We start from the raw sequence: 15,000 nt of genomic DNA, 5'->3' as shown, positions 1-15,000 counted from the left end.
CTTCTATCCAAATCCAATTTGCATCGATAAAATAAATCCAAATTCCAGTAGTAGATGAATAATTGCAAATTTGTGTGTGTACGAGATTAGAATAACTTCAAAATAACTGACATAATTTTGTATTTTTCCTGATCAGAAAAATACATGAAAAAGAAAGGAGGTAGAAAAATTTTTGGATTTATGGTTAAAGAAGAAAAAGAAGAAAACAGGGGTTCTGTTGAATTTCAAGTATTCAGTTTCACCAATAAGATACGGAGACTTGCTTCACATTTGGAATTACACAAAAAAGATTTTTCATCGGAAAGAGGTCTACGAAGACTTTTGGGAAAACGTCGACGTTTGCTGGCTTATTTGGCAAAGAAAAATAGAGTACGTTATAAGAAATTAATCGGTCAGTTGAATATTCGGGAGCAGTAATTTAATCGTTCAAATTTTTTTCTTGTTTTATTATTTTTTTAGTAGTCTTATAGTAGTCTTAGATTTTTCATTTTGATGAGCCTCGCTTTGAGGAATTCATGGAATAATCCATTTTCATGGAATAATGAATTAAGGAAGAAAGGATATGAGTCTACCGCTTACAAGAAAAGATCTCATGATAGTCAATATGGGCCCTCAACACCCATCAATGCATGGTGTTCTTCGACTGATCGTTACTCTCGATGGTGAGGATGTTATTGATTGTGAACCCATATTAGGGTATTTACACAGAGGAATGGAAAAAATCGCGGAAAACCGAACTATTATACAATACTTACCTTATGTAACAAGGTGGGATTATTTAGCTACTATGTTTACAGAAGCAATAACAGTAAATGCACCAGAATTCTTGGAGAATATTCAAATACCACAAAGAGCCAGCTATATTAGGGTAATTATGTTAGAATTAAGCCGGATAGCTTCTCACTTGCTATGGCTTGGACCTTTTATGGCGGATCTCGGCGCACAGACTCCTTTTTTCTATATTTTTAGAGAGAGAGAATTAATATATGATCTATTTGAAGCTGCTACAGGTATGCGAATGATGCACAATTACTTTCGCATCGGAGGAGTAGCCGCCGATCTACCTTATGGATGGATCGATAAATGTTTAGATTTCTGTGATTATTTTTTACGCGGAGTTGTTGAATATCAACAACTTATTACACAGAATCCAATTTTTTTAGAGCGAGTTGAAGGAGTAGGTTTTATTAGCGGAGAAGAAGCAGTAAATTGGGGCTTATCGGGACCGATGTTACGAGCTTCTGGAATACAATGGGATCTTCGTAAAGTAGATCCTTATGAGTCTTACAACCAATTTGATTGGAAAGTCCAATGGCAAAAAGAAGGGGATTCGTTAGCTCGCTATTTAGTACGAATTGGTGAAATGAGGGAATCCATCAAAATAATTCAACAAGCTGTAGAAAAAATTCCTGGAGGACCTTATGAAAATTTAGAAGTCCGACGCTTTAAGAAAGAAAATAATTCTGAATGGAATGATTTTGAGTATAAATTTCTTGGTAAAAAACCTTCGCCCAATTTTGAATTGTCAAGACAAGAGCTTTATGTAAGAGTAGAAGCCCCAAAAGGTGAATTAGGGATTTATCTAGTAGGAGATGATAGCCTTTTCCCCTGGAGATGGAAAATCCGTCCACCCGGGTTTATTAATTTGCAAATTCTTCCTCAGCTAGTTAAAAAAATGAAATTGGCTGATATCATGACGATATTAGGTAGTATAGATATCATTATGGGGGAAGTTGATCGTTGAAATGATAATAGATAGGGTAGAGGTAGAAACTATCAATTCTTTTTCGAAATTGGAATTATTAAAAGAAGTCTATGGACTGATATCGATTCTACCCATTTTGACCCTCCTTTTGGGAATAACAATAGAGGTACTCGTAATTGTGTGGTTAGAAAGAGAAATATCTGCGTCGATACAACAACGTATTGGTCCTGAATATGCTGGCCCCCTGGGCCTGCTTCAAGCTATAGCAGATGGGACTAAGCTACTTTTTAAAGAAGATATTCTGCCATCCCGAGGAGATATTTCTTTATTTAGCATTGGACCCTCTATAGCAGTCATATCAGTTTTATTAAGTTTTTTAGTTATCCCTTTGGGATATCATTTTGTTTTAGCCGATCTTAGTATTGGTGTTTTTTTATGGATTGCCATTTCAAGTATAGCTCCTATTGGTCTTCTTATGGCAGGATATAGCTCAAATAATAAATATTCTTTTTCAGGCGGTCTACGAGCTGCTGCTCAATCCATTAGTTATGAAATACCATTAACTTTTTGTGTGCTAGCAATATCTCTACGTGTGATTCGTTAAAATAGATCTTTTTCCTATAAAATCCATTAACTATTTATATTCCTTTTCTTATTTAGTATTTGGGTTGGTAAGTTAAACTAGATAGCTATATGAGTGAAACAAAACAGCTTATAAATTTGTAGTAAAAAGAAAAAATCTCATTTCCTACGTACAAGAAAAAAGTGGAAGTAAACATAAGCAGTGTAAACTCTTTATCCCAAGGTTGATATTTTTTAATTAGTCATCATATCTTGAAGCGGCCAAGAATAAAGGATTCACGATATGGAATTCCATTACTAGAATACTCCTAGTTATTACTATAACTTAATAATCCATAAGAAGAATCCACCAAAAGTTAGTGAAGGGTTAGGAACACTAAAGTACATAAAGGATTAGTAATGGAAAATCTAAAACATTAGAGATTTTTGCCCATAAAAGGAATCATAATAAGGACTTGCAATTTGTAGAAATTATCAAGTAGTACTTTCTTCGGATTCCGATCCAGAGTATGTTCCCATTCACTTGTTAAGGAAATGGCTATCAAGAACGAATTAACCCTTTATCCATTTTTTCTTTTTAAATACCCCCTCCCTGGGGAAAGAAGAATAGTAAAAAAGATATGGAGTGCACTAGAAAAAATTTTCATTATTTCCTTCCTCTATCCATATTCATGCAGAATTGCTCATGAACTAATACCCAACTCTTTCCATTTATTAATTGAATTCCTATAACAAGTAACAAGTGTTTTATTCCAAGATTAAGTTATTACTGAACAAAGAAAAATTTTCATTATATTATAAAGGATGAGATCAATTCGGAAGCGCTTTTTCTTATTCTAGCAGACGGAATTCCTTTGGTCTAATTTAGGACTTTCAAATCTATTTTATTTTATCTAATTCTATCTACGCCCCCGGGGCTAGGAACAAAACAGTCCTTTCCTTTTTCTGATCATAGAGAAGCCGTATGAAGCTAAGGTTTCATGTACGGTTTTGAAATAGCGGTGGGAACTGTGATGTTATCACCGACTATGATTATCTAACAGTTCAAGTACAGTTGATATAGTTGAAGCACAGTCAAAATACGGTTTTTTTGGATGGAATATTTGGCGTCAGCCTATAGGTTTTCTGGTTTTTTTAATTTCTTCTTTGGCAGAATGTGAAAGATTACCCTTTGATTTACCAGAAGCGGAGGAAGAATTAGTAGCAGGTTACCAAACTGAATATTCCGGTATCAAATATGGTTTATTTTATCTTGTTTCTTACCTAAATTTATTAGTTTCTTCTTTATTTGTAACAGTTCTCTACTTGGGCGGGTGGAATTTATCTATTCCCTATATATCCTTTTTTGATTTTTTCCAAATGAATAAAGCAGTTGGAATTTTGGAAATGACAATGGGTATATTTATTACATTAACTAAAGCTTATTTATTTCTCTTCATTTCTATCACAATAAGATGGACTTTACCGAGGATGAGAATGGATCAGTTATTAAATCTTGGATGGAAATTTCTTTTACCTATTTCCCTGGGCAATCTCTTATTAACAACCTCTTCTCAACTTGTTTCACTATAAATAAGATAATACAATAATAGTAAGAATATTTTCAACACAAAAGCTCTCTCAAACAAGAGAAAGAAACATATCTTTTTCATAGATATTTAGAATGAATATGTTCCCTATGGTAACTGGGTTCATGAGTTATGGTCAACAAACAATACGTGCTACAAGGTACATAGGTCAAAGTTTCATAACTACCTTATCCCACACAAATCGTTTACCTATAACGATTCACTACCCTTATGAAAAATCAATTACACCAGAGCGTTTCCGAGGGCGAATCCACTTTGAATTTGATAAATGTATTGCTTGTGAAGTATGTGTTCGCGTATGTCCGATAGATTTACCCGTTGTGGATTGGAGATTTGAAAAGGATATTAAAAGAAAACAATTGCTTAATTATAGTATTGATTTCGGAGTTTGTATATTTTGTGGCAATTGTGTTGAGTACTGTCCAACAAGCTGTTTATCAATGACTGAAGAATATGAACTTTCTACCTATGATCGTCATGAATTGAATTACAATCAAATTGCTTTAAGTCGGTTACCAATCTCCATAATGGGAGATTACACAATTCAAACAATTAGGAATTCGTCTGAAAGTAAAATAAACAAAGAAAAATCTTCGAATTCAAGAACGATTACTGATTACTAAACTTTGATTTTGTCTTTCTGTTATAAAAATCTAATAATTCTTTATTAAACTTTAAAATTAAACTATAAAGAAAAACGAAAAACTACTGCTTATTGGAAATTATTTCTTATTTTAAATCAGACTAGATTTTCGTGATATAATATAATTTATAACTATAAGTTTATACACAAAAAAATACCCTAATCCTTTTTTCCTTCCTTGAATCCTTTAGTTTTAGTCAGTTCATGAAAAATTTTATACTATTAATTTCTTTTTATCCATAATGGATTTACCTGGACCAATACATGAGATTCTTATGCTATTTGGGGGATTTGTTCTTCTACTAGGGGGTCTAGGAGTAGTATTACTTACCAACCCCATTTATTCTGCCTTTTCGCTGGGATTAGTTCTTGTTTGTATATCCTTATTCTATTTTTTATTAAATTCCTACTTTGTAGCTGTCGCACAACTTCTTATTTATGTGGGAGCCATAAATGTCTTGATCATATTCGCTGTAATGTTCGTAAATGGCTCAGAATGGTCTAAAGATAAGAATTATTGGACTATTGGAGATGGGTTCACTTCACTCGTTTGTATAACTATTGTTTTTTCACTAATGACTACTATCCCAGATACGTCGTGGTATGGAATTCTTTGGACTACAAGATCAAACCAAATAGTAGAACAGGGTCTCATAAATAATGTTCAACAAATTGGAATTCATTTAGCAACCGATTTTTATCTTCCGTTTGAACTCATTTCCATAATTCTTCTAGTTTCTTTAATAGGTGCAATTACTATGGCTCGGCAATAAGAAAACTTAGAAAAAGTACAAATTATAAGAATTGCAAATCTAAAATAAATAACTAAAGAATCACAATTTTGATTTAGTAAAATCCATCTACTGCCAACAAATACCTCCTTTTTTTTTTTTTTTTTTTTCTTTTGTTGTGTAATTGTTCTATTGTAATTAATTGAATCGGTTCAATTCTTGCCCTCATATTGAAATGAATCGAGATTGATAAGGAGTTAGTTAATGATGTTTGAGCATGTACTTTTTTTGAGTGTCTATTTATTTTCGATTGGTATCTATGGATTGATCACAAGCCGAAACATGGTTAGAGCTCTAATATGTCTTGAACTTATACTGAATTCAATTAATCTAAATCTCGTAACATTTTCTGATCTATTTGATAGTCGCCAATTAAAAGGAGATATTTTCGCAATTTTTGTTATAGCCCTTGCAGCTGCTGAAGCCGCTATTGGACTATCCATTCTTTCTTCCATCCATCGTAATAGGAAATCCACTCGTATCAATCAATCTAATTTATTGAATAATTAGACTTTTGAATAATTAGACATAGAATCCTCTAAACAAAGGCGCACATATTAAAATAAATAGAAATCAATACTATTTTCTTAGTATTATTTGAGAATATCCATTTTTTTTAGTAGATTATTGCATAGTATTCTTTTTCACTTAAATGAATTTTTGTATTTGTAATTCATTGATATTGCAATTTGAATATTGCAATAATTTATATTGAAAAGACGATAGCCAATTTATTGGCTAATTCGAATTCGTCTGTACAATTCGTAAAATTCTTTCTTATTTCTTATTTATTGTTGAAATCCAAAATTAAAGTCTCTTGGCTCTCTTCACGCTTTCTCACAAACAGATTAAAAAATAGATTTTTTTTTTTGAAGTTTGGATAAACCATTGCTTCGTCTGGTGTCTACAATACATATGACTCATTATAGTACTAATTTCATTTTTACCAGATCGAAAAATTTTATGTTGAAAAGAAAAATTTATAGATCCAATGTCACATTCCGTAAAAATTTACGATACATGTATAGGATGCACTCAATGTGTACGAGCTTGTCCAACAGATGTATTAGAAATGATACCCTGGGATGGATGTAAAGCCAAGCAAATTGCTTCCGCGCCGAGAACCGAAGATTGTGTGGGTTGTAAGAGATGTGAATCTGCCTGCCCGACAGATTTTTTAAGTGTCCGCGTTTATTTAGGGCCTGAAACAACACGTAGCATGGCTCTATCTTATTGATACGTTACAAAAAACTTCACTCGAATCGTCTGATTCCTCTTTACCGAAGAAGCCTGTGCTCGAAATAATCGAGCACGGGCTTTTCTGGTCAAAACGTATCTTGTCTTTATCACTTTATCATGAGTTATTTTCCTTGGTTAACAATACTTGTTGTTTTGCCGATATTTGCAGGTTCATTAATTTTCTTTTTACCTCATAAGGGAAACAAAGTCGTTAGGTGGTATACTATATCTATTTGTTTATTAGAATTCCTTCTAATGACTTATGCGTTCTGTTATCATTTCCAACTGGAGGATCCCTTAATCCAATTAAAGGAGGATTATAAATGGATAGATGTCTTCGATTTCCACTGGAGATTGGGAATCGATGGACTTTCATTAGGATCTATTTTATTGACAGGATTTATCACTACTTTAGCTACTTTAGCAGCTTGGCCAATTACACGGAATTCGCGATTATTCTATTTCCTGATGCTCGCAATGTATAGTGGTCAAATAGGATTATTTTCTTCGCGAGACCTTTTACTTTTTTTTATCATGTGGGAGTTAGAATTAATTCCTGTTTACTTACTTTTATCCATGTGGGGGGGGAAGAGGCGTCTATATTCAGCTACAAAGTTTATTTTGTATACTGCAGGCGGTTCCATTTTTTTCTTAATCGGAGTTCTGGGTATGGGCTTATATGGTTCCAACGAACCAGGATTAGATTTGGAAAGATTAATTAATCAATCATACCCTGCAACCTTGGAAATACTTTTATATTTTGGCTTCCTTATTGCTTATGCTGTCAAATTGCCGATTATACCCCTACATACGTGGTTACCAGATACCCATGGGGAAGCACATTATAGTACATGTATGCTTTTAGCGGGAATATTATTAAAGATGGGAGCATATGGATTGATTCGGATCAACATGGAATTGTTACCTCATGCTCATTATCTATTTTCGCCCTGGTTAGTAATAATAGGAGCGATCCAAATAATCTATGCAGCTTCAACTTCTCTTGGTCAACGAAATTTCAAAAAAAGAATAGCTTATTCCTCTGTATCTCACATGGGTTTCATAATTATAGGAATTGGTTCCATAACCAACATTGGACTCAATGGAGCTATTTTACAAATATTATCCCATGGATTTATTGGTGCTACACTTTTTTTCTTGGCAGGAACCGCTTCTGATAGAATGCGTCTTGTTTATCTCGAAGAACTGGGGGGAATATCTATCCCAATGCCTAAAATTTTTACCATGTTTAGTAGCTTTTCAATGGCTTCTCTTGCCTTACCAGGAATGAGTGGTTTTGTCGCAGAATTAGTAGTATTTTTTGGACTAATTACTAGTCCAAAATTTCTGTTAATGCCAAAAACACTAATTACTTTTGTAATGGCAATTGGAATGATATTAACTCCTATTTATGTTATTATCTATGTTACGCCAGATGTTCTATGGATACAAGCTATTTAATGTTCCAAACGCAAATTTTGTGGATTCTGGACCACGAGAACTCTTTATTTTAATCTGTATCTTTTTACCAGTAATAGGAATTGGTATTTATCCAGATTTTGTTCTCTCCCTATCCGTTGACAGGGTAGAGGCTCTCTTATCCAATTATTATCCTAAATAGGTTTGCTTTTTTTTACTCGTCTGCTCTATTAATGCAGAAATAAGTAAAAAAGTATATAATGCAGAAATAAGTAAAAAAGTATAATTAGATCTATCTCGAATTTTTGAGAACCCTTTGATAAGGCGTTCAAGGGGTTCTCAAATAAAACATAAAAGTAAAAACCTTCATTTCATGAAGGTTTTATTTTATGTAATCATTTAGGTGTTAATGTAAACGAACCATAACTATGTAAGCCTATTCCTAATAGATTTATACCAAAATAACAAATCCAAATTATAAGAAATCCTATCAAAGCTATAAGTGCAGAATTCGTACCCTTCCAATTTGGATTTGTTCTACTATGTAAATAAATTGCGAATATGGTCCAAGTAATAAATGCCCAAGTTTCCTTAGGATCCCAATTCCAATAGGATCCCCAGGCCTCATTAGCCCATACTGCTCCACAAAGAATACCTACGGTTAAAAGGGTAAATCCTAGGCTAATGACACGATAACTCCAAGAATCCAAACGCTCCGTTAATTGATATTTGTAATAATTTGGAAATGAAGGGACAGAGGTTCTTTTTAAAGCACTTCTTTTTGCATAAAAATATTTAATATCACTAAAGAAAAATGTTTTATTTAAAACATTTTTTTTCTTTTTAGAAAAGAAATGGAAATTATTTCGAAATCTAATGATTAGAATAGCGGCAGATAATAAGGATCCGCACAAAAGAGTTGCATAGCTTAATAACATCATACTGACATGCATCATTAACCACTGAGATTGTAGAGCAGGTACTAGTATCGTGGATTGATGCATTTCAGTTAAAAGACCCGATGTGGCAAAGCCTTGCGTTAAAATAGTACTTGGCGTAGTTATTGTGCTTAAATCATTTTTAGAGTTCTGTATTTTAGGAATGGTATGAAGAATATACAGGGCCCATGAAAGGAAGATCAATGACTCATATAAATTACTTAATGGAAAATGTCCCGAGGAAGCCCAACGAGAAACTAAGAATCCTGTTATAGAGAAAAAAGTAACTATCATTCCTTTTTCTGACGAATCGCGTAATCCTCCAAGTTCACGAACTAATAAGGTTATAAAATGAATCGTAATCACAATTGAAATCGTTGAGAAAGAGATATGAGTTAGTATATGTTCTAAAGTTGCAAATAGCATAAGGGGAAGGTCCCATTACAAAATTGTAAATTTCGAATTGATTTCTAATCTATTGTATTCTTTTTCAAGAATGCCGCCACTCGGATTCGAACCGAGATGCTTGAGCACTGCTTCCTAAGAGCAGCGTGTCTACCAATTTCACCATGGCGGCTAACTTCAAATAATAGGTAACTTAAAAGAATAATAGCTATTATCTTGGGAATCGTCGATATTGGGAAAGTCCATAAAATTTAGGAACATTAGAGTTTTCATTAAAATAGACTTCGTTTGGTAGTATCGTTTCCATTTTTTTTTTTTACAATAAACTCTTGCTTTGCCCAATAGAAACACAAACACTGCTTGAAAGAGTTGGAACTTCTTTTTTCTAACTTGCAATTATAGAACTAATTTTTTCTAATTAATTTCCCCTTTACATTTTGAAAATTCTTTCAATACAATGAAAAAAATCCAAAAGGGTTTCTATTTAATGATGAAATTAAAATAAAATGGATAAATAGAAAAGGCTTTTTGGATTTTTTAAAAATTTCTAGAATGAAAGTCTTTATGCTCTTATTAATAAGATTTACTAACCTTATGATTTTGGAGAAGATAGGTGGAAGTTGTAAGTCCTATTGTAAGAATACTCCACTTTTCATAATTTTCCTAATAGAATATGAGGATTCTATTAGGAAAATTATGAAAAGTTCATTGATAGGAAAAGAATACTTAGCACACAGTATACCAAACAAAACTTTTTTTTTCTTGTATATATAAGATAAGAGGGGTTTTTTGTTCTAAGAATATTGTACCGAGTAATTCGACACATAAAAGTACATTCAAAGAAGAATCCAAATTATTAAATAATTGGAATTCTTTTTTGATAAGTCAATTCATATTATTCCAAAATCTTATTATTTGTTTGTTGCCCAGAAAAACCCTTTGGTTTTGGATGCTCATTACCGCTCGAAAATGATCTTGATTTTACTAAAGAATAAGATTGTACTATGGAAAAATAAGTCTTTTTCTTCCAAATATTTTTACGAATACGCTTTTTTGACATTGAAGTACGTTTTTTTGGAACTGCCATTCAAAAAGGAAATTACTTTTTTCTAGTTGTATGTGAAAGACATCTATTGCTGCAAATCAATCCTTCTTTCTTCTTTTTATTAGTATTTATACTTAGATACTGAAAGATACTTAAATTTTGAATTATTTTTTACTTCATTTTGTCTAATGCGGATAAGACAACAAGAATTTTTTAACATTTTTTCTTTATATATTTTATACTTTTTTTTTAATAATATAGAATATATAGAAGGGTTTCTCATTTAAATCTATTTATATCTATTTATATATCAAGTATACTCCATATATAGATATATGGTATGGAAGCCTATCCCCCATATAAGATAAGACGGGGGGATAAAAAGAAGGGAAAATGAAAATAGTTAATTAAGTTCAGAATGGTATTCCATAAAGGAAAGGAATTCCAATCAAAACAAAAAATACTGAGTCTCTTAAACAAGACATTCTAAAACTTAGGTAATTTATAGTCATTAGAATTTTAGTTCTATATGAAGTAAGGACTATTCGATAATTTCTTATAAACATAGGTTTTCATTGGAATTCACTCAATCAGTTAATTATGGAACAAGAGAGCTGTTTCATCTTTGTTTTAAAGAAATATAAAAATGAATTATGAATAGAAAGTAAAATGATTCCACTTTTTTTTTTTTATTTTTATAAATATCTTTATTTAGTTAATAAAATAACTTCGTTACCTAGTTATTTTATTAACTTTTTTAATTTAACCAACTAAACCCATTCTTAATTTTTAATTATTTCAATGAGATAAATTTTGGAAAAATTAAGAATTTCAGTATTTTTTCTTATTCTTTTTATTTATTCTTTCAGAAAGAGATAAGAATTGGTTTGGTGAATCGGAAACAATTTTATAGAAAAATTGAAGTAAAAATTGAAGTAAAAATTGCAATTTCTTTTCTTATGGAACATACATATCAATATGCATGGGTAATCCCTCTTCTCCCACTTCCAGTTATTATGTCAATGGGATTTGGCCTTATTCTTATTCCGACAGCAACAAAAAATCTTCGTCGCATATGGGCTTTTCCTAGTGTTTTACTCTTAAGTATAGCTATGGTATTCTCAGTTCAACTGTCTATTCAACAAATAAATGGAAGTTCGATCTATCAATATCTATGGTCTTGGACCGTCAATAATGATTTTTCTTTAGAATTTGGATACTTGATTGACCCACTTACTTCTATTATGTTAATACTAATTACTACTGTAGGAATCCTGGTTCTTATTTATAGTGATGGTTATATGTCTCACGATGAAGGATATTTGAGATTTTTTGTTTATATAAGTTTTTTCAATACTTCCATGTTGGGATTGGTTACTAGCTCCAATTTGATACAAATTTATTTTTTTTGGGAACTCGTGGGAATGTGTTCTTATTTATTGATAGGCTTTTGGTTTACACGACCAATCGCAGCGAGTGCTTGTCAAAAAGCTTTTGTAACTAATCGTGTAGGGGATTTTGGTCTATTATTAGGAATTTTAGGTTTTTTTTGGATAACAGGTAGTTTAGAGTTTAGGGATTTGTTCAAAATAGCTAATAACTGGATTCCTAATAATGGAATTAACTCTTTACTTACTACTTTGTGTGCTTTTTTATTATTCCTTGGTGCAGTTGCGAAATCCGCACAATTCCCTCTTCACGTATGGTTACCCGATGCTATGGAAGGGCCCACTCCTATTTCGGCTCTTATACACGCAGCAACTATGGTTGCTGCGGGAATTTTTCTTCTAGCTCGACTTCTTCCTCTTTTCATATCTTTACCTTTGATAATGAGTTTTATTTCTTTAGTAGGTACAATAACACTATTCTTAGGAGCTACTTTAGCTCTTGCTCAGAGAGATATTAAAAGAAGCTTAGCCTATTCTACAATGTCTCAATTGGGTTATATGATGTTAGCTCTAGGTATAGGTTCTTATCAAGCTGCTTTATTCCATTTGATCACTCATGCTTATTCAAAAGCTTTATTGTTCTTGGGATCCGGATCCGTTATTCATTCAATGGAACCTCTTGTTGGATATTCACCAGATAAAAGTCAAAATATGGTTCTTATGGGCGGTTTAAGAAAATACATTCCAATCACAAGAACTACTTTTTTATGGGGTACACTTTCTCTTTGTGGTATTCCACCTCTTGCTTGCTTCTGGTCCAAAGATGAAATCCTTAGTAATAGTTGGTTGTATTCGCCCTTTTTTGGAATAATAGCCTCCTTTACTGCAGGATTAACTGCCTTTTATATGTTTCGGATATATTTACTTACATTTGATGGGTATTTGCGTGTTCATTTTCAAAATTACAGTAGCACTAAAGAGAGTTCCTTGTATTCAATATCCTTATGGGGAAAAAGGATACCCAAAGGAGTGAATAGGGATTTCGTTTTATCAACAACGAAGAGTGGAGTTTCTTTTTTTTCACAAAATATACCAAAAATTCAAGGTAATACAAGAAATAGGATAGGATCCTTTACTACGTCTTTTGGGGCTAAAAAAACTTTTGCCTATCCGCATGAAACGGGAAATACTATGTTATTTCCTCTTCTTATATTACTACTTTTCACTTTGTTCATTGGATTCATAGGAATCTCTTTTGATAATGGAGGAATTGGTAATGGAATAGCAGAGTTAACCATATTATCAAAGTGGTTAACTCCCTCAATAAACTTTACCCAGGAAAGTTCTAATTCTTTTGTAAATTCATATGAATTTATTACTAATGCAATTTCTTCTGTAAGTCTAGCTATCTTTGGTTTATTCATAGCATATATCTTCTATGGATCCGCTTATTCTTTTTTTCAGAATTTGGATTTAATAAACTCTTTTTACAAAGGAAATCCTAAAAAAGAATTTTTAGATCAAGTAAAAAAAAATATATACAGTTGGTCATATAATCGTGGTTATATAGATATTTTCTATACTAGGGTCTTTACCCTCGGTATAAGAGGGTTAACCGAACTCACGGAGTTTTTTGATAAGGGTGTTATTGATGGAATTACCAATGGAGTGGGTCTTGCTAGTTTTTGTATAGGAGAGGAAATTAAATATGTAGGGGGAGGTCGAATCTCGTCTTATTTATTCTTTTTTTTATGTTATGTATCTGTGTTTTTATTCTTTTTTCTTTCTTAAGTTAAGGAATTTACAACAAGTCTCTTGCAAAAATAACTATCCTATCCCCTTTCTACAATCTCTCTATATCCTTGTTACATAAGGTAAGTATTGTATAATAGTTCGGTTTTCCGCGATTTTTTCCATTCCTCTGTGTAAATACCCTAATATGGGTTCACAATCAATAACATCCTCACCATCGAGAGTAACGATCAGTCGAAGAACACCATGCATTGATGGGTGTTGAGGGCCCATATTGACTATCATGAGATCTTTTCTTGTAAGCGGTAGACTCATATCCTTTCTTCCTTAATTCATTATTCCATGAAAATGGATTATTCCATGAATTCCTCAAAGCGAGGCTCATCAAAATGAAAAATCTAAGACTACTATAAGACTACTAAAAAAATAATAAAACAAGAAAAAAATTTGAACGATTAAATTACTGCTCCCGAATATTCAACTGACCGATTAATTTCTTATAACGTACTCTATTTTTCTTTGCCAAATAAGCCAGCAAACGTCGACGTTTTCCCAAAAGTCTTCGTAGACCTCTTTCCGATGAAAAATCTTTTTTGTGTAATTCCAAATGTGAAGCAAGTCTCCGTATCTTATTGGTGAAACTGAATACTTGAAATTCAACAGAACCCCTGTTTTCTTCTTTTTCTTCTTTAACCATAAATCCAAAAATTTTTCTACCTCCTTTCTTTTTCATGTATTTTTCTGATCAGGAAAAATACAAAATTATGTCAGTTATTTTGAAGTTATTCTAATCTCGTACACACACAAATTTGCAATTATTCATCTACTACTGGAATTTGGATTTATTTTATCGATGCAAATTGGATTTGGATAGAAGGGTACATTCTTTCTAATATTTTAGATAGAAGAAATGTTTCTTCTATCTAAAATATTAGAAAGAATTTTGCTGATTTATTTATTGCTATATGCAATTTATGGAATTGATACACCATTTAATTGATATCATTTAGCAAAATGAAACACAGCATATGCATCCATCTTTTGGCTCGAGAATTTCACGGGATAGAGATATGGTATAAGAAATAGACTATTAAGTAACTCTAAATGAATTGTGGATACATCTGTATCCTTAACATACTGAAACGATTGTCATTATTCGTATCAAACCAATAGCGATTCATACAAGCTAAATCTTCTAATCAATGGTGGGCCAATAATGAATTTTTTTGCATATGTATTAAGACGCTTGGCCTGATTTCGAAATTGTCCAGAGTTTTATATGTTGTTTTCATTGCAAAATGATGGGTCTCCTTCCATAACTTTCCAATTACGAGTACGAGAATTGAAAGACATGAAAATTCTCAATTCTCTACGGCGTCTAGTAGATAGAAACAAGAAAATCAGAAGAATCTTTCTCTCTATTCACTATCATTCCGCGTCTTCGACTTCTATTAGTTTCTTTTCTTCTTTAATGCAATAGCTATAGTTTGATATAAGAATCCAT

Source organism: Triticum urartu, unplaced genomic scaffold (genome assembly GCF_056163025.1).
Source record: "Triticum urartu cultivar PI428250 unplaced genomic scaffold, HENAU_Tu73 scaffold621, whole genome shotgun sequence".
In the NCBI taxonomy this organism is placed as follows: Eukaryota; Viridiplantae; Streptophyta; class Magnoliopsida; order Poales; family Poaceae; genus Triticum; species Triticum urartu.
Note: the sequence above shows the minus strand (reverse complement) of the source record.